Raw genomic sequence first — 21490 nt, forward strand, 5'->3', positions numbered from 1 at the left:
TTTTATTGTTGGGAAAAGCTTGCTCAAATGATTTTTGATGGGATTTTATAAATCGGTTGCATAACAGACCTATATTTTTTGAATTCTAATGTTTCTTATTGTAATTTGAATTAGAAATTAATTTAATTTAAAAAGAATTAGTCATTGCTGTTGCAACCCTGATATCAATAGTAAACAAATTTACTATCCAGCCAAATATAGTGTTATAGACGACGATAATTTTAGATTTTCGTCTGCATTTTGTATCGATACTAACCAACAACAGTCAATTCTTTTTAATTTACGCAATATTTACGAACTTGAACGGCATAGTGGTATAAGACGATGCTCATGACAACAAGGATCCGTGTTCGATCCTAATAAACAACATAACTTTTTTTATTGCACCTTAGTCTGGGAAAATGGTGATTTGACAGTCGTAATCGTTGATAATTTGAAGGTTTGACTTTTACTATTTTCTATTTGATTTTCTATTTGGAAAATTATATCGATTGTCGTTCATATAGTTTACTTTAACTATAGCATAAACTGAATAATATTGCAGGCCACTAAAGCTCTGTGGTATCATACAGTATTTGGGATTCAAAGTATCGAAGATCAAATCTCACTCCATCCACATCTTTTATTTCATTTATTTTTCGTGTTCTTTGCGTTTGGACTATTTAGCAATTAGAAATCGTATTAATTTTTTCGTTTAGCATGAAAAATAAAAAAATTGGATATAAAATTCGATAAAAATATAGATAAAACTAGCTTTGTAAACTGTTTAGCCTTAAGAAAAGCAGACGATGAACAGTTCAGATTTGTATTGTGCAATTTATATCGATATTCGGTAACAAAATAATTGTTCTTTGCATGGCGCACTTATTTATCTTCTCAGTAGCTCTGTGGATGAAGACAGCAATCGAATGGCAAAGGTTCAGAGTTGAAAACCAGCGATGGGTATGGATCTATTCTTAATTTTTTGTATTTGACAATAAGCCATCTATTGAGTATCGGAAAAACTACTTGGAAAGTATCGATACAACGATATATCTAAAAATATCGACTATCTAACATTTATCTAAAAATATCGATATATCGTTAAAAAATTTAGATAGTCGCCAACACTACCAAGAATAGAAAGACTAAGATCGGCCTAAACCTTCTGAGAGGATGCTCAAAAACCATTCTCGTCGATGCCGCAGGCTGGCGCTGCCTCTGCGGAGTAAAAAAACTTTCGTGATTTTTCCATTTCCCTACTGATTAGATGCTTCACACACCCGGGAGATGTGAGAAAACTAAGGCATCTAATTTTTTAATTTTTATCTCTTTATTTATAATTAGGAAAATTTTTTCCTTTACTTCTTCATTTCAGTTGTATTGTTCCAGCCTTATAAATGTATATAAATTTCTGTACTATACCGACTAAACCCCATTTCTTCCTCGTTTTCTTGATTGTTTTATTTCTATCGTGAAACGCTGTACCTCAAGTAAATACGGAATTCCCAAATTGCAACGTCATTTCGATTTTAGTCCCAAAAAATCGGGAATGAAAAGGAGCCCTAGTGGATTTACATTTCTAGCACACGAACTGATAATATGATATGTAAACGTCAAGAAGCGTCAAAGAAGCCGTCCATTAAAATGAGCAATCTAACCCGGCTTTGATGCCTGGGGGACGCCATTCCAGCGAGCGTAAAAGAATGAAAGAAATGCCCCCTCATTTACATGTGTGTGCCAAAAGTTGTGTCAAAAGTGAATGTCATTAAACTTAGATCGTTGATTTGTATTTGACAGACACTTCTAGTCGACCCTGTTTCTCGATTGAATACAAATTGTCGAAACTAATACTTTCCTCCTTTGAATAAGTCTATGAAAATTCATGTGAACACATTCGGATTGAAAATCCATTAGACATGTTGTTGATTTCATGTGATAAGTAGAATAGGAAAAGCAGAGCAAATCAGTGGGTATACAAAATCAGCTGCATCATGTAACTGCATGAGTTTATTATCAAGTTATTGGCAATCACGGAAAAATATTTGTACAAGTCGCTTTGGGCATTCCTTAGAGAAATGCCCCTTCAAGTGACACTAAACGAAAAAAAATAATTAATTATAAAAAATTATTTTAAATATATTTTGATACTCACTTTAAAACATTTTGAATATTTTCTCCTCCTATCCTCCATTCTAATTCTTTTTTGTTGTTGTTGTTTTCTTTTTCTTTGGTGTTACATCATGGAATGATATATGTTGCTCTTCTTCTTCTTCATACATCTTTCCGCCATCCCCGCCAACACCAACATCCTCTCCCAAGCAACCCATTCCCACAAACACACCACCATCCACACGAAATTCATCCACTCCCCCATTCTCACCACCATCCACACCCAAGCCTTCCCTTCTATCAGCCACACCACCACCAACATCCTCAAAGCCACACCACCACCACCACCAACATCCTCAAACAATTCTACAATTTCATCCGAATTTGATTGGGGTGGTGTTAGTACATTATTCATGATCTTCCTCCAAAAAATGTATAAAATTTTAGAAAAAAAAATAATTCAGAAATTTTTGTAATACACGATAAAACCTTACTTTTTATTGAATTCTCTATTAAGAGTCCTGCAGTTTGTAAATTTTGCAGGAATCCATTGATTATCGGTGTCTGGATAACCTTTAAATTTTATTAAATACTAGACACGGAGTAATCCTTCTTCATTGCGGTACAAGCTGAAATATTACAAAAACAAAAGAATATAAAATACCTATTAAAAAAACTAATAATAATTTAATGTATAAGTAAAAAATTAAATTTTTTTTGATTAAAAATTAACACCCCAATTCGGCGGCCACCACCGAGAGCGAAGCAGGAAAAAAAAGCGAAGAAGAAAATGAAAAATAAATTGGAAAAGACTCTCCTAGCATTTTTGGACTCTCGCTGTTAAAAAAAGGAAAAGAAAATACTATTTCGTGTACAGACACGAACGGGAATACCACTCCCGAGTGATCACCACGACACGCTTTATTAAGAAAAAAACAGAAACGTGAAATAGAAAGCAGCTGGGACATAAACCGCACGAGAGAGGACACTCTGCTCTTGGGCAGAAAAATGTTTTTTTTTTCTTAAATAAAAATAAAAAACAATAATGATTTTATATTTTCAAAAAAATTCCCTGAGGGAGGGAGTTCAATAAATCACGCAACTTGTGTTTTTTCTTCTCTGTTTCTCTTCCCTCTTGAAGAAGGGAATAAAAAAATTCTTCATTGAATGGCAATTCATCATCGACCCTCTGATGTGTGTGTGTGTGTAAACGCCAAGCCGCCCGTCATTTATGCCTCGTGAAATTTAAATTAAAAAAAACTTACCCTCGATCGACGATCTCCTCTACTTCGAAATTCCGGATCTTCAGCCATTTCAAATTGGATTGTTCGTAGCACTAAAACAACAAAGTTTTTCCAAGAAAAAACAGAACAGAAAATGATGGTGCAATTTGGTCTTGACCAATTAGTTTCCCCAGGACCTATGCCTATTTGGAAAACCAAATGGGCCATCTCTATTTTGAAAAAAAGGTATTGTGCAGATGTTCTCCCTAAGGGATTAATCCCACTCCGTCAGACATTTTGAAATTTTTACAATAAAAAAAAGCAACGCTGCAAAATTGTAAAAATTTGAAAATCGTCAACGTTGTTTTACTGTGATATGTAATTCACTAGGAAAAGTCAGAAAGAATACAAAGTAAACAATACAATTTGTAAGCCAACATCAAAATATTGCAAAATAACTGTAAGGCAATAGAAAAGTTTTTTATTTCTGTTAATTTGTATTGTATTTTAATACATTTCCAGATATGATACGGACTGTTTTAATATCAAACCAACTTTCCTTTCATTAAGAATTCTTGGCTATTTTAAAGTTAGTTTGTACTTTAGTTTTCGACGGTAACACCAACAACTTTCTTAGTCGCTTACTCTCTAAGTGAAAACGAACTTTGACGTATTCCATGACTAGATATTTCAGATTGTAGTCTCTGTGTTCTTCACAGAAGAGTGGAATAGTATGCGACTCTGAAATTTTGTCACAACAAACTTCAAATGAATATTGCATGTAAATGTGATTGAGATTTTCGAAATGTGACTGAATTACTAGTTCAACAATCCTAATGGTTTCAAAAAGGTACTGTAACGTAAACTGGATAACCATGATTTCTCATTGCTGTATATTGGTCAGCTGTAAAATCTTTGGGTAAATCAAGTTCAGTGCAACGCACCAAATTCTTACAAGCTTCACAAGCAGTTAAATGTTTTCTTGTCTTTACTATGTAACCACAAAGGTCATATACCATAACGTTTAAATTGAAATCACGTGTACCTTCTTCTGAGACATCATCAACATAATGTATGGTTAATTCGTCGAGTAACTTATCTTTAATAGCTTCTTTATACTCCTTAGCGGTAATATCACTCTTTTTGGCGTGTTCCTGTAGACACTTAGACATTGTAACTAGCAGCTCAATTGGCTCCTTATCATCGATGTTACTTCCTTTTACTTGCTTTACTAGGTAACTGAGTCGTGCTTGAAGAGAAATGTAATGGATTATTTGAAGAAAAGATGTTACGTTGGGTTACTGTCTACCGAACGAACAATACCGAAAAGTCTGAAAATCATAAATTACATAATGATTGTTTCAATTGAATAACGTAAACAAATTAACCTCTCTAGCGAATCCTGATTAAATTTTCAGGTTAATACACCTTTTAACCCTGCGTCGAATTGCTCTTCAATCAAATTAATTGCGCTTCTAATCGAAAGACGCCATGCATGAAGACTTGTTTGTGATACGAACATTGGAATGTTTCTTCCATTTTCTTCATATACATGTCCTGTTTCAGACAGTACTTGAAGCATTTGATTAAGTTTTCTTTTTTGGGGGGAAATGTATCCTTGGCGATCCCTACTTTACAGAAGCGTAAGTTTAGTATATAAAAAACGTCGTTCATAACTTTGGTGAGGCGTTCAATTTTCTCTGTATCTATAGAAAACACAATATAATTTTGCTGATCATTACACTTAATTTTAAAAGTTTAAAATTAAACACACACCTTTAAATTTTGATTTGATAAGTCTTCCAACTTCTGTGTCTTCTTTGTAATTTCGAAGCACATTGAAAGCCATTGCTGTTTTATTGGAGAATAATTGGGCGCTCAACCGAACATTCATTTTTTGAAAATTGTTAGGATGAATGTGAGATTCTGAAAGATGGTATCCTAGTGTTATTTGTTTTGTTTTAGCTAAAGCAAACAGTTCTTCATAGTGTTTGTAATTAACTAGGTGTCCCTGAAACTGGATGGGCAATACTGTTAGTTAAAAGATATTAAACTATTATAAATTAGAAATACCTGAACACAACGATGGGTTTCCTTGTTATTTCTTGCTACTTTAAGTAAATGAGGAACGTCCACCATCAAATATATTTCATCTATAACTCTGGTTAGTCTTTCAGCGAGTTGATTTGGCCCATCCCAAAACACTCCCACTAATTGTCTAATCTTACCCCTGGTTTTTGTCCAATATGACCCCAAAAAAAGAGATTTGGGAAAATTTTTAAACCTAATAAACTAGAAGGAATAATTTTTTTTTCTTTTCAGACTACTTCCTTGAATAAGTCAGCTAGTTACTTAAAATAACTAAACGTAAATAGTGCAGTAAAATATATGAATAAATGTAGCAAAAAATGAGAAAAAAATTTCGAATTTTTCACACAGATTCTTATTTCATTCACTACCAGAAATGTAATTGAAATAAGTGTTTCAAATTTCTGCACCAAGTGCGGAAAGTGAATAGAATCATAATTTAATAAGAAAATTTTTTTTATCACGATTTCATCTATTTTTTAGGACACTGTTTAACTTGGGACAGTGTCCAATATGGGAACGGTCTCCCCTATATGTCGCATTGTTCAGCCAGACATGGCTGAAGAGGTGCGCATAGATCCCCCCAAACTGTTTATTGTTTCCCAGGGGTTCCAGCCGGGTTTTGATTGGCTGTGAATTGGGTAGAATTATCGTGTGTAAACAGGGGAGTTGTTCGTTTTCATTTATTACGTTATTACGTTTTAGATGTGCTTTTCTTATCGATGACCAATTGTTGCAAACGTCTCAAGATGGAGGGGAGATCTTTTTCTTCCAAACCACTCAGAACTAATGAGTCATGCAATTTCTTAGCATACTCTGTCTCTTTTTTGGTTGCTTGAAAGACAATAATTCCTTAATAACCGGCATGAGGGTTTACATTAATCAGTTAAAAAAAATAGATTACTTTTACAAGACGTTTTACAAGCGAGTTTACCATACCCTCCTCTTTTTCCTCGTTGTTGTAAAATATTGCCTCGGTTATGTGATCTCGGCGAGCTTTGAACAAAAGATAAAAATTAATTTAAGGACTTTCTTACATTTATTTTTTTTTTTAATTTTGTGATAAATATTTACATTCTGGGCTCATATGTTTGGTTACGGAACCATATCTCGACAATTTTGAAAATACCTGTTTCTGTTCATCCTCTAAAAAAGCAGCAGCTCCAGTTTTCCACCTTCCGTTATGAAGAACCTATAAAATGGAAAACAACTTAATATTGCTAAAAGAGATAAATTACAATTAAACTGAGTTTACCTGACAATCCCAAACACGAGTCCTGCCATGAAGAACCGAGAGAAAGCCCGTCATTTCCTTGGTAATCCTATCATAATTATGGGGATTCGGATGTCCCTCAGATAATTTTACAACATCTTTTGAAAATACGGATTAATTGTAGATGACGTCATAGCAAAAGTTTAAATACCCCAGTGCCCATAACTTTTTTTGAAAATGATGCAGAAAGTGATAAATTTCTCCAGTTTTTTAATTTCCAGTTATAAGGACATTTAAATGCCGACAGGAAGCAGACCCAAGCCCAGTTTCATCTTGGGTACGAAATCGAAAGCTGCTTTCTCAAGAACCCTGCCCTTTCGTGACCATCACCCCGTCTACCCCCCCTCAAAGAAAAACCAACAAAAAACCCACTACCCCGCCAATAGGGCTGTTCGACATCTTTTTTTACATTTGTTGCCATCGCGGCAACGCAGCAGTCGTTGGTCTTCTACATCCTTCAAATGAGTTTCCAGTAACGGAGAGGGTTCTAGAGTCAACGAAGAATAATTTGAGTAGATATCCAGAAATCAATCATGAACTTTAAAGCTTTCCTCCTAGTATGTGTACACGTAATAATAATATAACTGTTCCAGTACAACCATCATTTGTCATCGGTTTTACATCATAAAATATTATAAATTGAGTTAATAATTTGGTGACACTAGTTCCTATAATCAGTTTTTTAAATAGAGCATTTTTTTATTATCAATTATGCTTATTATAAAAATTTTACCTTTTTTGGACTTTTTAGCAACTCTTTGATCTAGTGGATCGCTTTTTTTAACGCTCTTTTGGTTTAAGAAGATGATGGTTTTTTTAAATACTTTTTTCTGAAATTTTCCCGTCTAAGATCTTGAACCACTAACCTACACAGATTTTTATCCATTTTCAGTTTACACGGCTTCTTTTTAATAAATTTGATTAACGATCAAATAAACAACCAGTGTCTCGAATTGGTGAAAAAACAACAGAAAAATACCGGTATTTTAACATGCTCCTCGGTTTTGGCCTCGATCGCAAATTTCCCCGATCGGTGAAGATCGGGGTACTGTTGTGCCATATAAGTTTTTGTAACAAAATTTGATCTTAATATTATTCTTGTTACAGAAGGTGAAATTAACAAGACGGCTAATGATTCAAATAATTCGTCACTTTGTGGAGTTGCTTTACAGGAGGAACCTAAACCCCTAGGTATTAAGAATTCTTCTCTCGATCACCCCCCCCCCTTTTATAAGTCATATATCATATCAATATTAATCATTTTCCAGACTCTCACTGTTTTTATTATTTATTTTTCTCTTTATGTATTACTATTCCTGTAGGTATATCATGCACTGAAAAAAACAACTCCGGTATGTTGTCTTACATATCGGATGATGACATATTTTTGGATAGCCTCGACGAAGCAAGCGGATCAACTCAAACAAAAAGGAAGAGACCCAGCAAAGCTTCCAAAACCGACAAGGTTTTGGAAGTTTTCCGTGAGATGCGTGACGAAAGATCCTGTCGTCTTTTAGAAGAAAAAAAAGACAAACAAAAACGACATGACGAAAGAATGGAAAAGACGCAACAATTAATCGACGTAATGAAAAGTTTGGTCCCGTCTTCCAAAAAAAAGAAAAAGAAAAAGAAGAAATGCGGAAACAAGAAGACATTTTCTTCCAACAACGAAAACTTTGAGTCAAAAAGAAAGCGATCGCATTCTGATTCAAAATCAAGTTCTTCGTCTGATGAATGTAGTTCTTCATCATCATAAGTAGTAAAATCAGTGTATGATTTATTTTATTCCCTAATTATGGCAAATTTATCTTTTCACGGAAATAGGACGCCTTGTTTTGGCGTGATGGCATACAGTGCTTGCTAGTGTCCTATTTTTTTTTTCTTCAAAAAGTGAATATGCTTTATATCTAAGAAACAAGAATCAAATATTGAACCAAGAATCGAAATAACGACGTATTAAACGTACCAAATGGATACAGGATTACTTTTGAATCATAAACCGGAAGCTGCCACTACAATTTACCAAAATGTTGTAATAAAATGAAAAAGTAATAAAAATATTACAATGAAGAACAATGCGTACTTTATTTCAGTTTATGGATTGATAACAAATTTTTATTTTTGTCTTCATTGTAGGGAGTCACAGATTTGTTGCCGTTTTCTTTCAGCCAAGCGATCTATCACACCTACAGCATACGGTTGGTTGTTCACGTTGCAATTTAGATATTCCTCGTCCAGCTTTCCACCGTAGAAAAGATCTCCTTGTTGTATACAAACATTATGCAATATACAGCAAGTCACGACGATATCAACACCTTTTTCAATGCTAGTGTTGATATCTAGACATCGTTTAAATCTATTTTTTATATCCCCAAATGCAAGTTCAATAACCATTCTGGTTGAAGACAATTTCTTATTGAAAATCCTTTGGCTCCTAGGTAGCCGCCCATTCAGTTTTTTAAATGGAGTAATAAGCCATTGTTTTAAGGGAAAAGCGGAATCAGCAACGATATGGTATGAATTTTGATTAAAAAACTGGTGGCATTCGGTATCTAGCTGATGGAATAAGGAACTGCTTTGGAATACAGTGGAATCATGTACACTGCCCGGGAACCCACAAAACACATATGAAAACGACCGATCGGGTAAGGCAGCAGCCATAAGATTGAAACTACAAAATTTTTTGTAGTTTCGATATGGTACCTGATTTGGAGCTTTAGGATGAAAGGGTATGTGGCAACCATCAAGAGCAGATACTGCTCCAGGAAAGTTACACTTCCTGCGAAAAGCCCTAGACACAGCAGGGATTCCTTCTCTGTTTGGCCACTTGATAAAGTCCCGCTGCTTTTGAAACATGAAATTGCAAAATTGGGAAACTACGTTGCAAACTGAGGAGTCCGTTCTATTGAACTTATCAGCAAGCAGCCTAAGGGAACCTTGATTTCCTAGGTACTGTAGATTAATATACAATATTTCATAGAGAGACATGGGTTCACATCCCCCATGAAATATAATATCACAGCGGAAGTTGTTGTCTTGTAAATAAGCCAACAAATACTGGAATGTTGTTCTCGTTACCCTGAAGTGTTTGAAAAAATCTGCATCAGAGTATACAGATACCACGTTCAGGTATCCAACTTGACGAGGATGACGCTCCATTTCGGTGGATCCGATAACAGTAAGCAATTCTGTATCCTCTGAATCAGAATCACTTTCCTCACTGGATGATTGAATGCCATCAAAAACATATTGTGACAGAAAAAGACAAAGTGTTCTTTTATCTGCCATTTTGCCTATACGTAGATAATTGAATTAATATTTAGTTATTTCAAAAAATTATATGAGACTTACAAATAGTTTTAGTAGAGTTTAGAGAGTTTTAAAAAATTGTATTTACTGTCACTTTCAGAACAATGGCTTTTGAGAAAAATAACCAGTGGAAATATTTGACAGCCACCTAGCGGAAATAATTTGACAACAACTGTCATTTTACCGTCCACACAGTGGTTAAGCTGGACAGTTAACCATCAACGTTGAATTCCATTTTAGCGTTAACTCCTCAGAATTGTTGAACTGAAAAGGTTCAACTAAACGTTGACGCCAAAATGCGCCCTTAGACTAAAGGACAATTCGTTCCAAATTAGATTCGGTTCCTTTCATCAGTCCGTACTGATGAACTCGTCTCTCGTCAGCTTTTCTGTCGTATCCGAAAATAATGTTATATTCGTCAGCATTAACAACGCGTTCACAGTGCCAGATATCCAGCTCTCCTTTCGTAACCTTCATTAGCCAACGTTAAAGGCCAACTGGCCACATCTACAAAACCTAGACCTACCACCCACCGACTCAGAGAAAGTTGAATTATTGATGGGAATGGACATAATTAAGGCGCATCGAATATAAGAATTCGCTCACCCCCCGACAATGAATGCGCTCCTTGCGCCATTCGAACGTCGTTCGAATGGACAGTAATAGGGAAAATACCAGCGAACCTTATCCACGGGCCAAGTAGAAAGAGCAGAGTGCAAGTAAATTACATTTCCGAAGACATACCCTTGATTAAAATTATAGAAAAATTCTACACCAAAGAATCGTTAGGAACTGACTTGCGAGCCCCGAAGGTAATTTCAAAAGATGACGCTCGAGTTCTGAAAATTTTAGAAACCTCCGCTGTTCATATTGCGTGTGGTTGGCAAGTAGACTTGCCTTTTAAAATGCCGCTCCATCCATCCCGAATAACAGAGCGCACGCTGTCTTGCGCTTTCTTGCCATCGAGTGCCGCCTAATGCTGAAAGAAAATTCTCCCATAGAAGAGAAATATCGAAAGATCATTGAGGCCCACCTCGAGAACGGCTACGCTTTTTGAGTGAACTACGACAAACTAGACAAGCCAGTGGGAAGGGTGTGGTACCTACCACATCATTTCATTATCAACCCAAACAAACCCCAAAAAATCAGAGTCGTGTTCGACTGTTCTGCCAAGTTAAAAAAAAGTCTGTTTAAACGATTTTCTTTTGCGTGGCCCCGTTTTACTATCAAATCTCGTCTGCGTTTTATTGCGGAGCCGCCAATTCAAATATTCCATATCGGCGGATATCGAAGGAATGTACCACAGGATCAGCGTGAACCCAAAAGACCAGCCTATGTTGAGATTCGTCTGGCGCAGGCCAAGAAAAGTAAAGTAATAATACATTTAAAAATTCAGAATGACATCGGTCCAAAAAAAACAATTAATGACTGAATTAAAAACTACACTTGTAGATAAAATAATTAAGTTAGAAAATGAATTAAATGAATCTAATGAATGCAAGGAAGAATATAAGGTAATTTATTACTATAGTTGCATAACAATATATTTATATATAATAATCTGATTACAGAAGGAGAGTGAACGTTATAAAACTCTATATGAGGAAAGTGAAAATAATTTGGCAAGTCTTATTATTTTATTTCATATACAATATTACAATTATTTACTTAGTTAATAATATTTAATATAGATAGAACAAGTAACAATGTTACAAAATGAAAAAAATGCTCTCCTTGAGAAATTAGAAGAAAAGGAAAAAGGTTAAAAAAAATTTGTACGACAAAAATTTCTAAAGTTTTTACAATTTTTTTGTGATTTTATAGAAATAAAAGAATTAAAGGAAAAACAACTGCAAATAGATAACATTATAATTCCTGATATAGAGATGAACAACAATGTGATAATTAAAATAGTAGAAGAACACAATGAGGATTCAGAGGACGAACAAGACCTGAATATGCTTAACAATGACTTTAAGGTATATCTATATAAAAAACAAAAACCCCAAGGGTTAAATACTATATACAAATTCATTTTAAGTTCTAAGAAGTAGATAACATGCAAATAATTCTTTATAACAACTATCTATAAACTATATACATTAAGTTAAAACTATACACTGCACGATTAAAATGGTATCCGGTGAAATAGGACCGAAACGAAATAGGACTGAAAATTTCCAGTCCTATTTTTCCTGTAGAAATAGGACTGGGAGTAATAGGACTGATTTTTAAATACATTTTAAACAGTCCTATTTCTCCTTTGACCGGTTCTATTTCTCCTTAAGGTTATGTCTGTTTTTTATTCCTACTCTTTCATATTTCAGAACAATGAGCCTCTAAACCGGTAGGCAAGATGAGAGGGGAATTATCCGAGACAAGCGGGTTGGCTTATATCCTTCAGTCCTTGAAAATTACCGTTGACAAAATTTCAGCGCTTAATTCACTTGCAGCTTAAGAACTCGTTATGATAAAAAAAAATTTTTTTCAGTACTTTAACCGAAATTTTTTACAATATATAGTTCATTTACCAAAAATTTAATCATTTCATAAATGTGAGTGCAATTTTACTTTGGTTATTATTTATTCTTCTTACGACTTGCATCATAGAGGGGCTACGATGGGTGTGGTCCTCACCCTTCTAGGGAGGGGGATTATTCACCAAAGGGGCTGAGATTCCAAGGTACGAATCATCCCACGCAACCCCCTCTGTGTTGCAAGATGTACGAAAAATTTACAATAGAAAAAGTTAAACAACATTTAGATTTATTAAATTTAATTATTTGTTAAATGAACTGTATTCAGTCAAAAATGACGGTTCATATTCTGCAATAAAAAGTTTAATAGGATAAGGAATTCTTAGCATGCAAGCGAAGTAAGCGTTGCCATTTTGTCAACGGTAATTTTCAAGGGCGTAGGCATATAAAGCCAACGCTCTTCTACTCCCCAATTTCGCCTACCGGTTTGGAGGCTCATTGTCCTTAAATATGTAAGATAAAGGCAAGCGAAATAGCCTTATATCCAAGGAGAAATAGGACTGTTTAAAATGTGTTTAAAAAGTTGTCCTATTTCTCCCAGTCCTATTTCTACAGGAGAAATAGGACTGAAAATATCCAGTCCTATTTCTCCAGTCCTAATCCGTTTCGGTCCTATTTCACCGCCAGTCGTTGAATAGAATTGAACCAGAAATATATATTAACTTATTACACAACTTTAAAACAATTCACATTTCATAAAATACTTATATTAATTTTGTTTGTTTAGAAGTTTCCAGACGTAGCAACATTTAAAATACCAGCTACAATAAAAACTCTTCTGGAAACAAAAGTGCAAAACATTAAACCAGAAGATTGGACGTTAGATACCCTGAAAAATTCTGGATATACATTGTATAGATTCCTCAATGAATTGATGACATCATCATTTACTGAGGAATATCTAAAAAGTAATATATATATATGTATAAAATTATCAACTAATAACAATATAATCTGAAAATCACAATTAAGCACACAAGAAATCTGGTAAAGGTGGAAAAACTGGTACTGTAAAGCGGGAACCCATGGATCCTAAAATAATAGAAGAAATATTTGGTAGTAACAAAAAAATTATGATTTTGATCAATATCATTAATTAACATATTTAAATTTTGATTAGTTTACACTACACAAACATGGAAGGACCTCAAAGGTACAACACCGCAACTAATGCGCCAGGCCATCTTAAAGTACTTAGGCCAATTCTTAAATAACATGGGAAAAAAATTAAAGAAATAAATATTTAACTATTTCTTATATGACAAACATGAATGACTACAAATTTATTACAATAAAATAGCCATATTTATGAACCAGTGGTCTATGACTATTTGGGATCTGCCCCGCGCCCCACGTAACCGTTCCCAACCGCTTGAAAAGTAGCTACCCGAGTTGCAACCAAACGGCAATTTTTCGGGTAGTTCGGTGTGTAATCGGGGCCAATCCCTAATGACCATGCCAACATGTAGATAATAAAATTAACCAATTTCGCAACATTGATAGTTTTCATATATTAATCATTTTAAAAAATGTCTAAAAAAAAATTCACTGTTCCAAAATATTGAAAAATCATGTAGACAAATTACAAAATGAAAATGAAAACTTCTAGCGCTGCAAACACAAATGTTTTCTGAGATTGTTTATAATTTGTCCCAAACAAGAAATGTAAAAAAAAACAAATATTTCATTAGTTTAAATTGTATAAGTAATAAATACAAAATCAAATACGTATAACTGAGAACTATTTCATTAATAGATACAATCATCAACAGAATATCCACCATATAGATAGTTAAATTGTAGCCCATAGCCAAAAATTAAAAATTTAGTAGTGAAATCTACATTCATATTTGATTGTACATTACACAATTTTAACTACATCAGTTAGCCTGTAATCTTTATCGGTTACAACTAACCCAAGCACAACAGACATGCAATAGTAGATCTTTCTAAATATAGAGTGCATACCATGAAGCTATTGTGTTGGGGCTATAATAAATTTGTAAATATACACTAATTACTATATCTTACAATCACACACAAGTTCTCAATAACAAAGTGTTATAAAAAACTTACCTCTATTAGTGTTTAGACCTGAGTTTACCATGGATAGCATGCCAGCACCTACACATAATGAAACAATATAAATGAAGAAGCCGTGGTTCTATATTTATTCAGGAAATAACCTGTATTGTATCATTCATCATGTAGTTCATCAGAGTAGTTCACTAATATATATAGTGAGCTCACCACCTATTTCTTTTATAATCAACATAATAAAACAATTATTTTGTCACCTTGAATCGTAACTCTCAGATGATGAGATGAAATTTTATGCCATAATAACAATTCCAAAAAGCTGTGCACAGTTTCTGCAGGTATTAGTGTCACTGTTCCAAAACAACTATATAAAAAGTTCTCCCATGCTGCTAGAAAACATCTGAATACCAAAACATGCATTGTAAGATGATCATGTGAAATCTTAATCAGAGTATAACAAAAGTTTACCAACGTAGTTTGAAGTACTGAAAACGGTGTTCCCCAGAATCAACAGGAATCGATACCAACCTACAGCAAAAGACTATATTTAAGTTAGCAACATTGACAGGTAATTGAACATGGACAAAAAATACAACTGTTAGTATTTTAATAAATTAAATCAAAGCATCCTTTGTGCACAGTAGTATGCATAGTATATTATGGAAAACACCCTGCGACGAGCATAAAATGCGGAACGAGGACTGCAGAATACATTTGCATAGTCGGAACAACTAATATCATCAACAATTATAGATCAATTAATAAATTTGTCAACATATTAATATTTTTACAGTAATACAACAGTAATACAAACAACAGTAATACCTTAAAGATGTCAAAAAAACCAATCCACTGGTCCAAAAAATTAAAACTTACTATAGCCAATTTAGAAACAGAAAACGAAACATTAAAATTAGCACTAGCAGAATCAAATGGAACCATAAAATATGTTGAAGAAGAAACTAAAAAATTAGAAACGGTAATAATTATTAATAACATCACATATATTTAACTTCATACTATTTTTCCATTTCTGGTTTAGAAAATAACAATAACATTAGGACAAGAAGAAACAAAATCAACTAAACCGGATCTCAAATCAACTTTCCAAAACCTATCAATATTAACCGATGTAAATATAACTATTACTATAATAAAACTTTCTATTACTAGTTACAAGGAAAACAACAAACTTTAGGAACTAATATCAAAAACAATAATCGACGCAACTGAAAACTCAATTAAAACAGAAGAAAACACCACACATCACCAAATATGCTCCACCCCATTAAACAATACGGTAATAAATTTTACTTTTCAATCGACACTCTAACACACTTAAAAAACTATTTCATAGCATCTAACTTTACATTCAGTGTAGACTCACCAAACTTAAACTTCTCCACAGACATAGTTGACGAGACCCCTATTCCTAATCAATTTTGTTTTTCCGAATAATAAATATTAATATAAAGTTTTCGTAAAATAAGTAAAATAAAGTAAAGTAGGTTTTCCTTACAAGCTCTCTTTAAACGTTTTGTTTCAGTTACATCTGTAGTAGAATCATCAGAATACAATTTAGCTGCATATTGCATAAATAACTTAAAGCCATCTTTTCCTTTCCATTTAGTACGCAGCATAAAGGTTGCTAAATAACCAGCAAAAATTTTTTTGCTTCTGTTTGTATTTGGAAGACTTTTTTTAGCTAAATTCCACAATCCTGAAAAAAAACAATAACTTATTACTAATCAGACTCAATATAAATTGATTTACCCTCTATTTGGTTGGTATGTGCTCCATTTTCTGGATCTTTAAAATGCAAGCTATGATTAACTTTCAGATGAATGTAGTTATTGTGTTCCCTAATTTAACAACAAAAATTATTAACAATAAAACATACATCAAATAAATATAAGTAAAAACTAACTCTATTTTGTCATATGCTTTTCAGCAATCAGATATAATGATAGAACCAGGTAGAATCCATTCTTTGATTACATCCAATAATGTATTTGCCGATCTATCACTCACTGCTACAAGAAAACATTTTCCAGATATTCTTTCAACTCCACCAAAAACCCATACGGCTCTTCCCTAGCAAGACAAGTTTTCTCGGAGTATGCCAGAGGAGGGACACCGCGCCGATTCGCTTAAATTACACGTGTGTCGACAAAAAATTAATTCAGGGAATTCATATCATAAGTTAGTACCAGGGGATTTCTAGCATCTACAGAAGAATGAAATCCGTATCAATGCCATCAAACGGCATGCAAATGGTTCAAGCCATTTGTGTACAATTAAATAAAAAAAAACACCCTTTCTCCATAAGCTAACATGTAAGAAACACCATGTTCAAAGATAGCTGGGTTTTACTTTGACGGAAAAACCAGCAATCAGAAAATTTTTTCAATCTCACAGCTAAATAGAAAATTGTCTTAGCTATTAAGCGATATAAATGTATAAGAAATAGCTTATATGTTAGACTAGAATAAGCGGGTCGGAGTCATGCGCATTTAACACGGGCGCTTATGGTAAAACGCAAAAGCGTTCAAAGTGAATGACGGTTACTGTATTTATCCATGTCGTCATGGGAGAGGGAAATGTAGAACGACTGCAATTTACGAAGATGCCCTTCGACGAATGGCACCGTGGGAAGGACCTAAGAATAATTTCCCACGATTTTTGAAAGCTTACTCACCCAGACTTGCCCGACCAAAGGGAGTCTAAACAGAACTTTAAAATGGCATCGACTTTTCCCTCGGGTAGAGCGAGGGAGAGGAGATTCGAGTTGATGATCATACCGAGATATTCCAGATTTTGACTTGGGTTTAGCTCAGATTTCACGCAATTAATGACGAACCAAAGAAATTCCAATACTGATACAACAAATTTTAACTCGCATTTAGGGCTTAGGCTGGGTAATGTTGCTTACCGAAACAATTTAGCTTATGTTCCAGCTGCCTGTAAATATTTACGTCGTTGTCAATGGAGTAGGTGTAGCCTTTGTGAATGTTATGCTGGAGATCGGTGTTCGATTCCAGATGAGGTGATGAATTATCTTGGTTACCTTACGTGAAATTCTCGTTCATTTATAAAACAAATTTTCATCGAGCTATATGTGCTTTTTTTGTTAATTAAATAATTTAAAAAATAATAATTCCCTTCGTTTTAAAGTTATTAATATTCCCAGCATATTCCAATGAAGAATGTTATAATAGACGCCCAGCTAGAATCCATTGACAAGATTGAAGAATGAGCCCAGCTTTTGATCCCCACGAAACAACAATTTCTCTCTTTATTGTACGGTATCCTGCACAAAAATCCGAACACCGATTTAATTTTTTTAAGTCATCTATTGGTGGGGTAAAGGGTTTTTTGTTTGTTTTTATTTATGAGGGAGGGTAGACGGGGTGATGGACACATAGGACAGGGTTAGGTAAGTCTAGAAATTTTTTTGATGCCTTAAAGTATTACGCTTTAAGGCAAGTAACAGGTCGGGACATTTTTGCAACCCCCAGGGTGGTGTGTTTTCTTAAACCGACAATTGGAAATATTGGACTTAGGCTGTGTAATATTCCTTACCCAAATAAATTAGATAGCTGCCTGTTTACAATTATGTCGAAACCGATGGCATATGTGTGGAGCCTCTGATTGCGACGCCGTAGATCAGTGTTCGATTTCCGATAAGAAATTGCGAAATATTTGGTATCTTTATTGACTAAGAGACAGCTATCAACTCATGTCAAACCTAAGGGCAAAAGCTTTGACGTATGCTACCGATAGATGGAGGTCTAAGTAAGACTTAAACCCATCTCTGTCGGCTGGCATCGGACGCGTTCACCCATGACGGGTCGTGAAAGTCGGCGTGAAGGACGTTTTTGTCAAACCACGTGGCATGGATAAAAAATCATCAATAGATTAAGAAAATTACGCTGCTTTTTATGGTGTTTGAACAGACTCCTTGTCTGGCAGTTTTACACCAAACAGACGCTTTTGAAAATGTGTCAATTTTACGGTTTTTGTCAAATTAAGGGGAAAACAAACCAATAACATCCTTAAATAGATCAGCTCCTACTTGTTAATTTAGCATCAAAGCAGACGTAATTATCTGCCGTTTGGTTCGAAGCAGAATCAATTTATCTGGGAGATTCCTCCTGTCACATTTATTTACCTGGAACGGCAACCTCGCATCCTACCCGCTAAATTTGGAAAATAATTTTTTTTTACAACTGCATTTTATTTATGTAAATAGATTTTCTCGTAACAAATTTTTTATTCACTTTCATCTATCTGACACAAGTTTTGCATCATTCAACATCGTCTGCTAGTTGACTTTTTTAAACAATACAAGTGACGTAAATATTTCAATGATGTTTCTAAGTTAATTTGTGTTGAAAATGGCTTCATCGAATGAAGAAAAGATATGTGTGATTCACATAGTTGATATGGCTTGTTCGGGAAAGATTAAACTCTTTGATGATGAAAAGCTGATGAAATGTAGAAATGCACAACTGGTGTACAGTTTTCGAACAAACTCAAAGTTCAGTGGAGTAAAAATACCTGAATCCCCTAATGACATTTATGGTTATCATTCTTCCTGTTACATTAAATCACTGCTGTTTCAGGCAAGCAGATAATGTTAGCTCATGAAAACAAAGTGCAGCTGGAAATTCTTCCTCATGCGAGTCAGGTAATCCTTATCGATATTTTTTCTTTACAATTTGCTTCATTAAAAATATCCATAACACATTATAAAATACAGCGGACAAAGAAAGAAGGTAAAAACTGAGAGAAGAGCTGGGAGAAGACTCTTAGAAGACTGTCAAAAGACTGCCCGCAGACTGACTGAGTGACTTACTTGACGTTATGACGCTTGACTGTTTTTTCAAATGGAGGTTGTATATCTTTTATACGGCAAGACAGAGAGCTGAATTTAAGGTCAAATGAGCTCAGACGTGTTCAAAATAAAAAGTCAGGCGGAAAACATCTGAGTTTACCGTTAAGATAATTAAATTATAAAGGGGGTCATTCGGGGCAACAAACTTAGGGTCAAAACAGGGCAATGGCTGAGAGATAAGGACAATAAATGAAGCGTGTTCAATTTTACTGTTTGAATTGGATTTGGGTGGTGAATATTCACAATTGTAGATCTCTTATTTACGAGTATCTTCATAATGAAAGAAGGTATTAATATTTTATTCATTGTTTTTTTGCAATTTAAATTAATGTATACATCGTAGAAAATCCCGTCACCGTAATTCCATTGGGAAGGCGTAGCCGGACGGCAAGGCTGTGCTTTACTGCGTGGCTTTGCTGTCTGACTAGGTGGAGCCGGCCGTTGAGGCTGAGTCGGCTGTGGAAGCTGAACCGGCCGTGGAAGCTGAGCCGGCCGTGGAAGCTGAGCCGGCCGTGGAAGCTGAGCCGGCCGTAAAAGCTGGGCCAGCCGTGAAAGCTGAGCAATCCGACAGTCCTTTTGGATTTCAATCAGCCATTGCAGATCATCTCGACCAACATGGCCGTAGTTCCGCATTGAATCGGTATTTCAAATCTGAAGCGTCGTTATCCTAATGGGAGTTGCTGGCTGTAAACGCCATCTCTTGATGTTCATGGCCATACTGTTCCGTTAAAAGAAATTTAAATCAACGCAAGAATGGCTAGCATGAATATATTTCAGGTAATCTTAGCGAAAAAGACGAGGAAGAGCCTTCATCTTCTAAAAAAAATACGGATAATAAGGGTGTGCCAAAGCATAAAAAATGTGAGAAATTAGGAGTCATGAAGACCAGCCGTTTCGTTGTAAAATACTCATCAAATAAAAAAAGAAGATGTAAGGAATTTATGGTAAGTTTACCACTAATTAGCCTGTGCAATACATTGTAACTATTTTTCTTTGATATTCATAAACGAGGCAGCTGGCCCAAGATGGAGATGCTCTCATTGTAAGTTTAATTTACACGCTAAATGAAAAAACTCGCACAAAGGATTACACAGCAAAAAAGGATTTTAGTCTTTTGGGGTAAGCCTTAGCAACCCCCAAGTAAGTGGGAAAAAGCAAAATTGTTGTATTTTTTTCAAATTTTTTGGGTTGTTAATACAATTCATCATGTGTGGGTATAATTTGTAGGAATATATACAACATGTCAACAATAGATGGCAGCACCTGACAGATGGCAGCACATACTAATGACGGATGCCTCGGCCTTCTCTTCCATACATCATAGGCCCAAGACATCCCAGCAGCCATTTTTTTAAGTTCTGCTGCAAGCTAGCACCACGCTAACACCACGCTGAAGTCTCTCTCATTTTCGTTTTGCTCACATTGTGTAAAACTGTGTTAATTATTCACTCCACTGAAGCCAGTCGTTTCTACAGTTATATTCAGTTCTTGTCATCGAGTATTGTATACTCAGGTAATTAATTCTATGTTTTTCTTCAATGTTTATTCGTGTGTTGAAGAAGACTACAACTATGTTCTCATGTATCCTACAATAAATGTGCAAGCCTGTCTCAGACAGAAGCCTAGTTATGTTGAATCCATCTCTCATATACTCGTCTATCTCCAACATAATTTCCCCGAAATTTTCTGATTAGTGGTCCCCTGGATGGAATAAAACCCGAATAATTTGTGGAATTGGAAAATTTGGAAGAACCACGCTTTTTCATGGAATGGTTTTTGTTTAGCCACTTGCATCAAAATCACATAAAATCAATAAAATATTTTCTTTGTTCTTTAGCAATTAACATACCCAAAGAACGAAGATTTTTATATAGATATCCTATATTATGAAATTTCATATCAGGAATCGAACACCGGTCTCCGGCGTTCTAATCGGAACCTCTACACATATGCCAGCGGTATCTACGAAACCACGCACAAACAGCTAGCTAATTTTTTTGAGTAAGGAATGTTTCAAAGCCTTAGCTCAACA

General features: G+C 34.7%; 3 long non-coding RNA genes and 1 pseudogene across 3 annotated transcripts; 1 reads left to right on the forward strand and 3 right to left on the reverse strand.

Annotated features, from left to right (window-relative positions):
• Window positions 1-1753: 1753 nt before the first annotated feature.
• Window positions 1754-4836, reverse strand: LOC123469894 (annotated as a pseudogene).
• A 3899-nt stretch (window positions 4837-8735) lies between these two features.
• Window positions 8736-10287, reverse strand: LOC123466454. The gene is made up of 3 exons (XR_006642781.1): window positions 10027-10287; window positions 9754-9968; window positions 8736-8936 (listed from the first exon to the last, which is right to left on the reverse strand). It is a non-coding gene; the product is annotated as an uncharacterized LOC123466454 (long non-coding RNA).
• Window positions 10288-12948: 2661 nt separating this feature from the next.
• LOC123469684 lies at window positions 12949-15537 on the reverse strand. The gene is made up of 4 exons (XR_006642976.1): window positions 15030-15537; window positions 14708-14961; window positions 14598-14645; window positions 12949-13553 (listed from the first exon to the last, which is right to left on the reverse strand). It is a non-coding gene; the product is annotated as an uncharacterized LOC123469684 (long non-coding RNA).
• A 5272-nt stretch (window positions 15538-20809) lies between these two features.
• On the forward strand, window positions 20810-21252 carry LOC123469754. The gene is made up of 2 exons (XR_006643104.1): window positions 20810-20971; window positions 21153-21252. It is a non-coding gene; the product is annotated as an uncharacterized LOC123469754 (long non-coding RNA).
• Window positions 21253-21490: the final 238 nt, after the last annotated feature.

Source organism: Daphnia magna, linkage group LG2 (genome assembly GCF_020631705.1).
Source record: "Daphnia magna isolate NIES linkage group LG2, ASM2063170v1.1, whole genome shotgun sequence".
NCBI classification, from domain to species: domain Eukaryota; kingdom Metazoa; phylum Arthropoda; class Branchiopoda; order Diplostraca; family Daphniidae; genus Daphnia; species Daphnia magna.